At 35.8% G+C, this 13,400-nt stretch overlaps 1 non-coding gene across 1 annotated transcript; it reads right to left on the bottom strand.

Annotated features, from left to right (window-relative positions):
- Positions 1 to 288: 288 nt before the first annotated feature.
- On the bottom strand, positions 289 to 395 carry LOC133833474 (small nucleolar RNA R71). Its single transcript, XR_009892851.1, has one exon. It is a non-coding gene; the product is annotated as a small nucleolar RNA R71 (small nucleolar RNA).
- Between the last annotated feature and the right edge of the window lie 13,005 nt (positions 396 to 13,400).

Genomic DNA, 13,400 nt, shown 5'->3' with positions numbered 1-13,400 from the left:
ATTTTGAGATAAAACCCTCAATTATTCTGATGGTGCAAAATTGTGTACAATTTGGGGGGTTTACCAAATGAGGATCCAAATCTACATATCACAAACATTTTGGAGTTATGTGTGACATTTAAAATGAATGGGGTGAGTAACGATGCTGTACGATTTAGACTATTCCCATTTTCACTAAGGGACAGAGCTAAGAGTTGGTTGAATTCTTTACAAGCCAACTCTATACTTACTTGGGAAGATTTGGCTCAGAAGTTTCTTAGTAAATATTTTCCTCCTGCCAAGTCAGCCAGAATAAGAGGAAAGATTAACAACTTTCGTCAACTAGATGGGGAGTCTTTGTATGATGCATTGGAACGATTTAAGGAATAACAAAGGAAATGCCCACATCATGGAATAGAGAAGTGGCTGCTAGTTCATACTTTTTACAATGGTTTGGGGGGCAATACAAGGACAATTATAGATGCAGCATCAAGAGGAGCGTTTATGAGAAAAAATGCTAATGAAGCATATGAACTTGTGGAAGAGATGGCTATGAATAACTATAATTGGCCTATTGTGCGTGAGAATAAAAAAGTAGCAGGAGTCTTAGAAGTTGATCCAATAACGCTATTGACTGCTCAAGTAGCATCTTTAGCCAAACAATTGCAGCAAACTAATCTCGCCGCACAAGAAATGCAAGTACAAAATGTCGTGAGTTGTATGATTTGTGGAGGACCTCATTCTTATGAACAATGCCCAAGCACAGCTAGTTGCTCAACTGCTGTGAATAATATGCCCTTGGAACAAGCATATGTTATATGTAATTTTTTAAGACCTACACCCAACACTTACTCAAATTCCTATACATCTGCTTGGAAAAATCACCCTAATCTGTCTTGGAAAAATAATCAAGGGTTACAACCACAATATCTGCAGTACCCACCTCCACAACCCCCTCATCAACCAACTTATGGATTACATTCGAGACCATATTATGATCCAAAACCATGCCCATCTCATCCACCACCACATCCTCAAAGGAACCCACCAACAGTTCAGCCAGACCAATTAAATCAATTTATGACAGAGACAAAATCGTCAATCAGAAGTTTGGAGACAAAAATAGGTCAATTGGCTTAAATGTTTTCTAATAGACAGCAAGGGAATTTGCCTAGTTCCACAGAGGTAAATCCTAAAGAACAATGTCAAGTTGTCACTCTGAGGAGTGAGACTAAGTATGATGGAGCTACAATGGATGAAAAAGGGAAGAATACATAGAATCAACAACTTACTAGTCCAATACAAGAGGAGGTTACTGAAGACCTTCCAAAAATAGAAAAACCAAAATACACTGAACCTACACCAAAGATTCCATATCCGCAATGGTTTTGAAAGGCTAATCTTGACAAACAATCCTCCAAATTCCTGAAGTATTTAAGAAACTTCACATTAACAACCCTTTTGCAGAGGCTTTAGAACAAATACCTAGTTATGTGAAGTCTATGAAAGAGATATTGTCTAATAAGAGAAAAATGGAGGATTATGAAACTGTTGCATTAGCTGAAGAGTGTAGTGCAATTATTCAAAAGAAGCTTCCTCAAAAGTTAAGAGATCCGGGTAGCTTTACTATACCTTGCACCATTGGGAACTTTCATTGTGAGAGAGCTTTATGTGATTTAGGTGCAAGCATAAATTTAATGCCGCTGTCTATATTTAAAAGACTTGGTTTAGGGGAAGCTAGACCTACTACTGTTACTCTTCAATTGGTTGATCATTCATTAACACATCCCAGAGGTATTATAGAGGATGTTCTAGTAAAGGTAGATAAGTTCATTTTCCCAGCGAATTTCATTGTATTAGATATGGAGGAAGATGAGGACGTATCTATTATATTAGGACGACCATTTTTGGCCACGAGGCAAGCATTGATAGACGTTCATAAAGGAGAATTAAGGCTTAGAGTAGAAGTAGATGAGGTTGTTTTTAATGTTTTCAAAGCTTTGAAATATCCCTCAGCTAGTGATAGTTGCTTTTGTGTTAGTGTATTGGAGGAACCAAGTAAAGGGGTCTAGTCTATTAAGGATCCATTGGAGTTGAGTTTGATTACAAGTCCTAAGGAGTGTGTTGGTACTAAAGCCAGTGAGTATGTTAAGTGGTTGAATTCATCAGGGCAGATCTATAAAAAAAAATATGAGGAATTAGGGCAAGTGCCTGAAAGACCTCTTTCATCCATTGAGAATCCACCAACTCTTGAGTTAAAATCCTTACCTGCTCATCTTAAATATGCTTATTTGGGTAAGAATGACACTCTCCCAGTTATTATTTCAGCTTCTTTATCTGAGATTGAAGAAGAGAAGCTTCTTAGGGTATTAAGGGCTCACAAACTAGCAATTGGATGGAATTTGGTGGATATTAAGGGTATTAGTCCTTCAACAGTGATGCACCGTATATTAATGGAAAAGGATAGTAAGCCTAGTATTGATGCTCAAAGGAGGCTCAATCCTTCAATGAAAGAAGTGGTAAGGAAATAAATCCTTAAATGGGTAATTTACCCAATATCTGATAGTGCTTAGGTTAGTCCTATCCAGGTAGTTCCTGTAATGCCCAAATTTCCTAATAAGGTTTAAGACCTTGATTAGGAGGCCGGGAGGACCATAATTGATTTATTGTGTTATTAAATGATTATATGCATGTTTATGTGTATTAAATATGCATGTGACCTCATTTCTGATTAATTGGGTGATTTTCATATTTTGGCCATTTCGGGCATATTTGGCATATATGTGTGGTGCTTTATTATTATTTGGTTATGCCAGGGTTACTCAACACAAGACGATCCTAGGAGGTAAGCTAGTGGGAAAGTCACAACCGGATTTATTCTTTACTCGGAGTGAGTCAAGGGGTGTTTAGAGCATTACCGGGTTATTGGGTAATGGGAATCAATATTTGATGATAAATAGTAAGATCAGGGGGAAATTCTGGAGGTTTTGACTATTTTTTCCCCGGGGGTGTTTTTGGGACCCCGAGTGTTAGGATTGGGTTGAGGCTACTTAAGCTTGAAGTATCCTTTTTAGAAACAAAAAGAACGTTCAGGAAGTTCTTTCTCCGTCTAAGTTCCATTTTTGTCTCCCGATCGCATTTTCAAAGGAAACTTGAGTTCTAGGACTCGGATTCAAGCGAGGATCGAGGCATAGCGATCCTAGGAAAGATTATAAGCTAATTAGCTGGAGGATTTAGTTGGAAACAACTCAATAAGAGGTAATTCAAGTTTTTAAAGTTTTTAAGCTTGAATTGGACTTTGTGTTTTGATGAGTTTTTATTAGATTTGAGACTTGGGTTTTGTTGGTTTTGGATCATGGGGATGTTTGGGAACTTTGATTTTTGAATTTGGAAATGTTTGGATATGTTTTTGGGAGGTTTTAAAAGGTTGAAAACAGGGAAAAATGGCTGGTCCGGGGTTGGGTCGCAACCCTGTTTTTGGGCGCCGCAACCCAGGCTCGAAGAAGTAGGTGGAAGGCTGCGTGTGTGCTGGGGGCCACGACACTAGGTGTGGGGCGCCGCGATGCTTGCCCCTGATGCCTTTGTTTTGGCTGGGGGCCGCGGCTCAATGAGTTGGGGCCGCGACGCTTGAGGGTATTTATGGCTGAAATGATGTTTTAAGCTTGGGAACTCAAACCTTAGGCCTTGGGACCGTTCCTACTACCCGGTTTAGTGGGATTTGATGTCTCGGAGGCTAGGTCTTGGTTCTGGTATTGGTTTTAGAACTTGAACTCATTGGATCACCATTTATGGTTGTGACTAGGTTATCATTAGAGGCTTGGAGTAAGGATCGTGCTTGTGGCTTGTTTATTGGTAACCTGTGCTTGGACCAAAGGTAAGAAAACTGCACCCCATATGTGACATGCATGGTTATTCTTGGTGCATGTTGGATGATTAAATGTGAACATTGATAGCATATTGAATGCTTAGCAATCTTGCTCACTTGTATATAGTTATTATTGAGGCATGTTGGGTGTTTAAATGTGATGCATGTGATGCACGAGAAACATGTGATTAGGGCATACCATGAATATTGAATATGACACTGTTTAGAGCTTGAGTCTCTGTGTTTATGCGTGATTCCAATTATGCAAGCAATTGTTAAGTAAGCATGCTGAATGCCCTGTACTTGGATATTTGACATATGATATATGTTTGGTAGCATTGCTTACTTGTGCATGGCCCTGGTCATTCAGATTTGGCATTGGTCGTGTGTTACCGACCTGGGACCCAGAAACGGCATAAGCGTCATGAACGCAGAGTTGATAAAAGATTAGATCTAATCGATATCTGCATTAGATAACTCAACAAGAGCATTAATGCCGAACCGACCTTAAGTTCGATGAAAAATAAAAGCGCTTGTGTGACCTACCCATCAGTCACTCATCTGTTTAAGCTAGTGACTACCCATCAGTCACTCATCTGTTTAAGCTAGTGACTACTCATCAGTCACTCATCTGATTAGAGCCATTGCAGGAAAGCCCAGGTAACAGTTTCGTTACACGGCTATGGGCACCGATCCCCATAGTGACTTGCTTGTCAGTCACTCATTACGGTTTAACAGAACCTCAAAGTGATATTCACTCATCTGTTCAAGGGTATAAGCTCTGTATGATCATTCTGATCATCATTTCCATGGCTTTGGGCACTGATCCCCGTAGTGACTTGCTTGTTAGTCACTCAGTATTTGCATGCTTGAATAGAGCTATGTTTGCTAGGCATGCCATATATGATTTGATATCATGATATGATTGTTCTTGAGCATATTGAGTTTTCTTGCTGGGCTTCGGCTCATGGGTGATATGTGGTGCAGGTAAAGGCAAAAGAAAGCTAGACCATCTTTGAGTTGGAGAGCTTAGGAGACGATGTGTACATATGCAGCTGCTCGACCACCATGACCGAGGTTTGAAGGAGAGGAACTAGGGTTAAACCTTATTTTGCTGCTTAGCTCGGCTGGTTGTAAATATTTTGTTGTAATAAACCTTTAAATTATATTTTTGGGATCCCAATGTATACAGTAAACGTTTTAGTGAAACATTATATCTTAACCAAAATTTGTAATCCCTAAACCGCTAATCATACTTAGTTACACGATTATGGCCAAATGACTCGGTTAGCGAGTTTAGCACTGTTTAAAATGCGCACCGTAACGGTCCCTGAAGTTTAGGGCGTTACAGTTCCAAAGAAAGGTGGCATGACAGTGGTTAAAAAATAATAATAATGAACTTATTCCAACTCGTACGGTGATGGGTTGGAGAAGTTGTATTGATTACCGTAAACTAAATAAATCCACCAGGAAAGACCATTTTTCTTTACCTTTTGTTGATTAAATGCTAGATAGATTAGGAGGCCATCCTTATTACTATTTCTCGGATGGATATTCGGGATACCATCAAATTCCTATAGCACCGGAGGATCAGGAAAAGACTACCTTCACATGCCCTTATGGAACATTTGCCTTTAGGAGGATGCCATTTGGGTTATATAATGCTCCCGCCACCTTTCAAAGATGTATGATGTCAATCTTTTCGGACATGGTGGAAAAAGGTATTGAAATTTTTATGGATGACTTTTTAGTTTTTTGACCCTCTTTTGATGGATGTTTAGCTAATTTTGAAAGTGTTCTAAAAAGATGTGAGGAGTCAAACTTAATATTAAACTGGGACAAATGTCACTTTATGGTGACAGAAGGAATAGTCTTGGGCCACAAGATTTCATGTCATGGAATTGAGGTAGACAGGGCAAGATATCAACAATCGAAAATTTACCTCCTCCAGTGTCTGTTAAAGGGGTTCGAAGCTTCTTGGGCCATGCTGGATTTTATAGGAGGTTCATAAAGGACTTTTCAAAAATTTCAAAGCCCTTATCGACCTTACTTAAGAATGGTGTGGTATTCGATTTTGATTCTGATTTTTTAAAGGTGTTCAACACACTGAAGGAAAAATTAGTAACAACTCCAATTGTTGTATCACCAAATTGGAAAATTCCTTTTGAATTAATGTGTGATGCTAGTGATTATGCAGTAGGAGTGGTTCTTGGACAGCGAGTTGACAAGGTATTTCAAACAATTTATTATGCTAGTCGAACCTTGAATGATGCTTAATTAAATTATGCAATTACTGAGAAGGAAATACTTGCAATAGTCTTTGCATTTGACAAGTTTAGGCCATATTCAATTGGTAATAAGGTGATAGTTTACACAAATCATTAAGCTATTAAGTATCTTATGACTAAAAAGGATACTAAACCTCGCCTGATTTGTTGGGTTTTATTATTACAAGAGTTTGATATAGAAATTCGAGATAAGAAGGGGACATAAAATCTAGTTGCTGGTCATTTATCTAGATTGGAAGAAGAAGAAGATCATAATGTTAAAGAGGAATCAATTGATGAAAAATTTCCGAATCAACAATTATTTTCAATTGAATGTGAAGAGAAGATACCATGGTTTGCAGATTATGTTAACTATTTGGTGTTGGGAATTGTGCCCTGAAAGCATATGTAGTAGACATTGTTTTATGAAATAAGCAAATGAATTGAATTTGTTATTCATATATTTTATGGACTATATTATTCTGTCATAATATTATCTAAATATCAGAAAAATTCCTAAGTTCATATATGTGATCTCAAACGCGTATTCGTACGAGAGGATTGTGTTTGAGATAAATGAACTTGAATAGTTCGCAGTAAAATAAAGTTATGGAATCTTTAGATTAATTACTGCAAGTATAGTCCACTAGTATTATGAATACATGTGATAGATCCGGATCACTAGTGTGGTAGGACACTTTAGTGGATGTGCTTTATATATTAGAGAATATATAGAACTGGACCAAATATGTTTATTAATACTTAGTTAAATATCGTTTCAAAGTATTAATTAAATATATCAACAGATGATCATATACAAATAGGTCTTAATTCTGAAGTTACTATGAACTCCTGTTTATGTTATATGAGTTCTTTGATTCACTCGTTAGGGTCTGTCAGAATGATTAGGCTAGAACATTTTGTTTTGGGAACTCATTAATGTAGATGGTTGGGGACATAATATACAAATATGAAATCTATGCCTTCTCGCAAGAGATTAAATGATGGTTATCTTAAGGGTTGAATTTTGGGACTGAAAGGTTATTGAGCTCAAATTCATAATTTAGTTATGAATTAACTTTCACTAGTAAAGTCAATGGTACTTGAGGAAACAAGAGATAATTAAAAGGGTAAAATGGTAATTTTATTCCCTATTAATTATGAACCATTATTAGAGGGTCAATTTGTATGCAATGATTATATCAATGAACGCTTTATAATTATAAAGTACTCAGTAAATGAAATGTCTATAATTACACGATTGCAGTCTCATATTTATAGTGGAATAATCATGAGATTAATAAATTAAGATTATTTAATTAAAGAGTTTAATTAATAATCTCAAATTTATTGGAGCTTGAAATTATAGGTCCATAGGTCCCCATAGCGGCCCTGTCAACACTATTCGAGGTAAGAGTTTATATGAAGGGAAAAATAGTTTAAAGACATATTTAAGAAGAAATTTGTGCTGCCTCACAGTGTGACCAAGGAGGTTGAGAAAATTTGTAGAGGTTTTTTATGGGGTACTAATGGTACTAGAAGTAAAGTTCATGTTGCCTCTTGGGATAAGGTGTGTCTCCCGAAGCCTTTTGGGGGTCTTGGCTTCAAGAATGGGGTTAATTGGAACCGAGCTATCCTTGCTAAGTTTATCTGGGCCATTTCTGGTAAGAGTGACCTGTTGTGGGTCAAGTGGATCAACACAATCTATCTTAAAGATACCCCTTTCTGGTCATATGAGCTTAAACCAGACACGAGCTGGTACTGGCGCAAGCTCTGCTATTTGAGACGTTGGTTCACTAAATCAGATGTTGAAGCTGCTGGTTGTTCGGGAAAATTCAGATCTGCTGCTCTCTACAACAGTTTATTACCTCAGTCGCAGGTTTGTCTCTACTATAAAGCTGTTTGGAACTCTTTGAATGTCCCTAAGCATCGTTTCATGCTGTGGCAAGTGGTGAACTCCCAGCTTCTTACAAGAGATAATTTGGGTAGATTTCATATCGACCTGGACACTTTGGATTGCCCTGTCTGTGGTGATAGTCCTGAAACGCATGAACATCTGTTCTACAGATGTAGCTTGTCTTCTTGAATTGTTGACCAGATTTTTGAGTGGTTAGGCTTTGTTGCTTGGCTGAAAGAATTCAGTGGTTGGGTTAACTGGCTGAACCTGAAGATGGTTGGTTTGTTGCACTGTATCAGTGTAGCTGTTCTGGCAGCTGTCAACTATTGTATTTGGCTTAATAGGAACAGGTGCATGTTTGAAGGTTGTTCCAGGTCGATTTCTCATATTGTAAATGATATCAAATCTTTAGTGAAGTATAGATTACATACTGTTGCTAATAGGAACTTGAATAGGCTTGAGAGAAATTTTTTGATGAGATTACTTTTGTAAGTAGTGTGTCCAGTTTGGTGGAGTCTCCTTTTTAGGAGATTTGGCGTTTGTAGATTGGTTTTGTTCTGTTGATTAATGAAGTCCTCATTCTTCTTGATAAAAAAAAAAAAGAAATTTGTTCTTTAGGCCAAATATGCAATTATATGATAATAGTGATTAATTAATTATTTAATTACAAATTAGTTGTAGTTAACAAAATTAATTAATATTTAATTATTGTATAATTTTCGAAATTATATTAAATAATTAAATTAATTTTGAAATTTAATCAAATAATTATTTAATTATAACTTTTGAAATTATAATAAATTAAATATTTATTTTCGAAAATATTGGATTTAATTAATTGGTAGAATTAATTAAATATTTTTATTTGAGTGTGAGATAAGAATCTGATAAGTTCAAATTGGATTTAAATTTAAAAGATTAATATTTATTCAAATAATTAATTATATTTGATAATTAGTTAAAAAGATATTTAATTTAAATTTGAATTAGTTATCAGTTTGTTAGATCTAATCTGACAAAGAAGTTTGAATAAATAATTAAATAAAAATTGAAAAAACCAACATCCCTAAAAATAGGGATGCTACACATGCACACACAGTCGATTGTGTGTGGCGTGTACTACTATTTTTAGGGATAGGATTTTCATTTTTATTTATTTAATTAATTAATTATTGGATAATTCAAAAATTAGTTTTTGGATATTTTCATTAATAAATTAATTAATTAATTTAAAGGTAAATTCTAAGTTGGTTACAGATTTATTTTTGAATATCTTCTTTTAAGTATGACTAATTAGAAAATATAAAAATAACCAATCTCAGAAAACAAAGTCCAAGATTCGCTCTGTGAAAAATAGAACGATAGTTTTCTCTCCCTGAAAAATAAAGAACCAATTTTCAAGCCTATTATCTTGATCTCATGTGTTGAGTACATCAAGTATAATCACAAATAAAATATCATTCATTCTCTAAGTGCCCACACAATTCTTGAGGTGTAGAGAACGCTTTGGAAGATCTTGGTGTGAGTACCTGGGAGCGACTTGGATAGGAACATTGTTCTAAATATGAAAAGATAGCAAGGACACTTGATAGGCTTTAAGAGGTATGAATTATATTCTTAACTTGCTTATGATTAATGTATGTATATTAATGGATCCGCATATTTAAAGGTAGTTTAAATATGTTACAAAAATTTTGTTGTAAATTGGGCCAACCCCACCACCATTCCGCTGCGCATTAGGAAACTTGTTCCTAACATTTGGTAGCTAAAGTTGTGCCTCCGGACATGTCAAGGCAACAAATAAAAAAGTTCTATTCGGAAGTGAAGCATTATTATTGGGATGAACCCATTATTTTTCGTCATTGTGATGATCAAGTGATTAAAAGATGTGTCCCAGAAGAGGAAATGGTTTCCATACTTACTCACTGCCATACTTTACATTGTGGTGGTCACTTTGGGGAAATAAGGACAGTAGCAAAAGTTTTATAATGTGGGTTTTATTGGCCTACGTTATTTAAAGATGCTAATGCCTTTGTTAAGAGTTGTGATCGTTGCCAAAGGTTCGGCAATATATCCAGAAGAGGTCAAATGCCAATGACTGGAATTCTGGAGGTTGAGTTGTTTGATGTGCGGGGAATAGATTTCATGTGACCTTTCCCATCATCTTATAATAATAAGTACATTTTGCTGGCAGTAGATTATGTTTCTAAATCGGTAGAAGCTGCAGCAACTCCTACTTGTGATGGTAAGGAGGTACATAAATTTCTTCATAAGAATATTTTTACTCGGTTTGGTACTCCAAGAGCCATTATTAGTGACAGAGGCAGTCATTTCTGTAATAAATCATTTACAACTCTATGTGCTCGTTATGGAGTTCATCACAGAAAGGCTCTGTTTTATCATCCACTTGCTAACGGTCAAGCTGAAGTGTCAAACCGAGAAATAAAAAGTATTTTAGAGAAAACTGTAAACACATCAAGGAAAGATTGGTCGAAAAAGCTTGATGATTCACTATGGGCATATCGCACAACCTTTAAGACTCCGATTGGTATGTTCCCATATCGGTTGGTATTCGGGAAGGCATGTCATTTACCAGTTGAACTTGACCATCGAGCTTATTGGGCGGTGAAAAAGTTGAATGTTGACTTATTTATGGCGGGGCAGAATAAGCTTCTAGAGTTGAATGAGCTTGATGATTTTAGAAACAAAGCTTATGAAAATACAAAGATTTATAAAGAAAATCTAAGGATTTTCATGATTAAATGATCATTAGTTTCCAACCGGGAGATAAAGTTTTGTTATTTAATTCTAGATTGAAACTGTTTCCAGGAAAACCAAAGTATAGATGGTCGGGACCCTTCGCAGTTGTGGTCTCATTACCCTCTGGAGCAGTACAGATTCATAGTGAGAAAACAAGATATTTTAAAGTAAATGTTCAAATGTTTTAGCATTATCTGGAAGAACCGGTGGAAAAGTGCAAATCAGTGATGGTTTTGAAACCCCTTTAAATGGGGTATTCAGCGTCCGACTAAATGACGTTAACGACAGCGCTATATGAGGCATTCCTATATTTTATTTTTGTTTTTGGTTTTATTTTTAATTAGTGGGCAATTTTATTTTGGATTTGTAAAGTTTATTTATTTTAATTTAATTTATTTTAAGTATAAAGTTTGAAAAAAAAATCGTGAGAATCATGAAAAAAAATTGTGTTTCAATTAGTCTTTGGGCCAAGTCGCGACATTACACAAGTCAGAGAGCTATTAGAATTTGAAGGATGGGTGGGTCGCGACTTTGGTTTATAAGTCACGACCCTAGACGGAAATAGAGAGCAAAGCACTTTTAAAACTAGAGGCGGGCCGCGACTTGAAGAGGTTGAGTCGTGTTGCCTGGGCAAGAGTATTTGTAAAAATTTTGGGGCGGGCCGCGACTTGACCTATCTCGGTCGCGGCGCGCCTGTGTCAGACAGAAAGAAAATGGGTTAAAACTTGTTTTTTCTAAGCATATCCCTCATTTTTCATTTGCTTTCATTCAAAATAAGATTTTCTTGTGGAAAAGCTCTTCATTTCCTTCCATTACTCATTTTATTTCAAATACTCTTCAACCATATTTCTAATTGCTAATTCATTTTTTCTTCATTTCTTTTGCCCTAACCCTAATTTGTGTTTCTATGGGTGCTAATTGATGCTTGCAAGGAGAAATCAAGGGTGGGCAGATTTTTAAAATTTCAAGGCTAGTAAGTTTTTTCTAATTAAAGTTTTCATTATAGTAATTTTTACTAAGGGATTGCATTAGATTGTTGGACTGTTTGAGTATATTTAGTGTTTGTGGGTGAAATTTTTTGGGAGTATTTAGTGAGGAAATTACAGAAATTTAGGGGAAGTGCTGCCAAAATTTGTGTGTGTCATTTTTGATCAATTGTGTGAGTATGGGACCAAATAAACAACGACCTAAGGCTGCCTTTTCAAAGAACACTATGTTATATTATTTTATAATATAATGTAATATTATATTATATTATAATATAATGTTTTAGATTAAATAAATGTGACAAAGAGTGTCACATATTGTAACATATAATAGAGAGTTACAATATTTTGATATATGAGATATATCCAAATAATGTAACATATTTGGTGTTACAAATTTGTAACTTCCAAATATTACCCTTTATTGTGTAAATTTGGTGTTACACAATATTGAGATGAATTTCATAAAGCCATATGTGAAATGGCTATTAGAGATATGATTTAAACCCCAATAATATGTTTTGGGAGTTACAAAATCATTTGGGAGGGTTTGGAATCGTTTGGACAAATAGCACATTTTCAAGTGCTAAAACTGGGCTGTGGCTGTGGCCGCGGCCACTGAATGATGGTGGCCGCGGCCTGGGGGACAGAGAGCAGTGGCCGTGGCCACAGGTGCATTTCAGGCCAATTTTTCAGTTTTTGCCAAATGTGTTTAACGGTTCCAAAAACCCAAATAACTCCCAAATCTCATTTTTAATTTCATATTAATCCAATTAAACATTGGTAATAACCATGGGGGTTGGTGGAATTTGAAATTCAAAGGGTGTCTCTAAACTCTATAAATAGGAGCCTATAGCTCACTTGAAAGACACAACATTTCTATCCATTAGAGCACTTGGATAGAAACACCTTGAGGCTTGATAATTCCTTAAAGCATTTCCTATAATCTGTGAGAGATCCCTTAGTGCTTGAGTTAGGGGGAAATAAGCTTTTGGACAAAGGTTTCAAACCTTGTTCAAGTTGGTGATCCCCAACACTCTTCTCTTTGGTAGTGTGAGTGAGAGTTGTTTCTATTTAGTTTGTTTGTTCTTTCTTTCTATTATATTTCTCTTCATCTTCATATTCTTCTCTTTTGTTTATTTGTATTTCTTGTTTTGAGTTGTAATCTTCTTGTCTTTATTTCAAACACTTTTACTTTACTTGTAATATTTTGCTTTGAGTTGTATTTTTTATTCTATTCTTCTTGTTCTTTAGTTTATTTGTATTTTCAGTTATAGAGTTGTAACCTTATTAAATCAATCAATATTTATTTGTAATATATTGTCTAGAGTTGTAATATTCTTACCTATTTCCATTGAGGCAAATACATTTTTTCCTAACATTCAAAAGCTTATACCCTTGTTTGTTTCAATGGAAGGTGAGACCATCAAGATAATGAATCAAGACCTAGTGAGGTTGGATAGGTTTGATGGATCCAATTTCACTAGGTGGCAAGACAAGGTGAGATTCCTTTTGACCACTCTCAAAATCACCTACATTTAAGGAGATACCAAATGAACTGTGTGGCCAAGGCCTGGACTCTTTTTGTGAGTGCACGACTTATGCCCAACACCCACTTGTCTGAAGTGCGGATTGATAGGTGTCTT

The sequence above is a fragment of the Humulus lupulus genome, chromosome 4, assembly GCF_963169125.1.
Source record: "Humulus lupulus chromosome 4, drHumLupu1.1, whole genome shotgun sequence".
NCBI lineage: Eukaryota > Viridiplantae > Streptophyta > Magnoliopsida > Rosales > Cannabaceae > Humulus > Humulus lupulus.
Note: the sequence above shows the minus strand (reverse complement) of the source record. Positions and strands in the feature narration are given on the sequence as shown.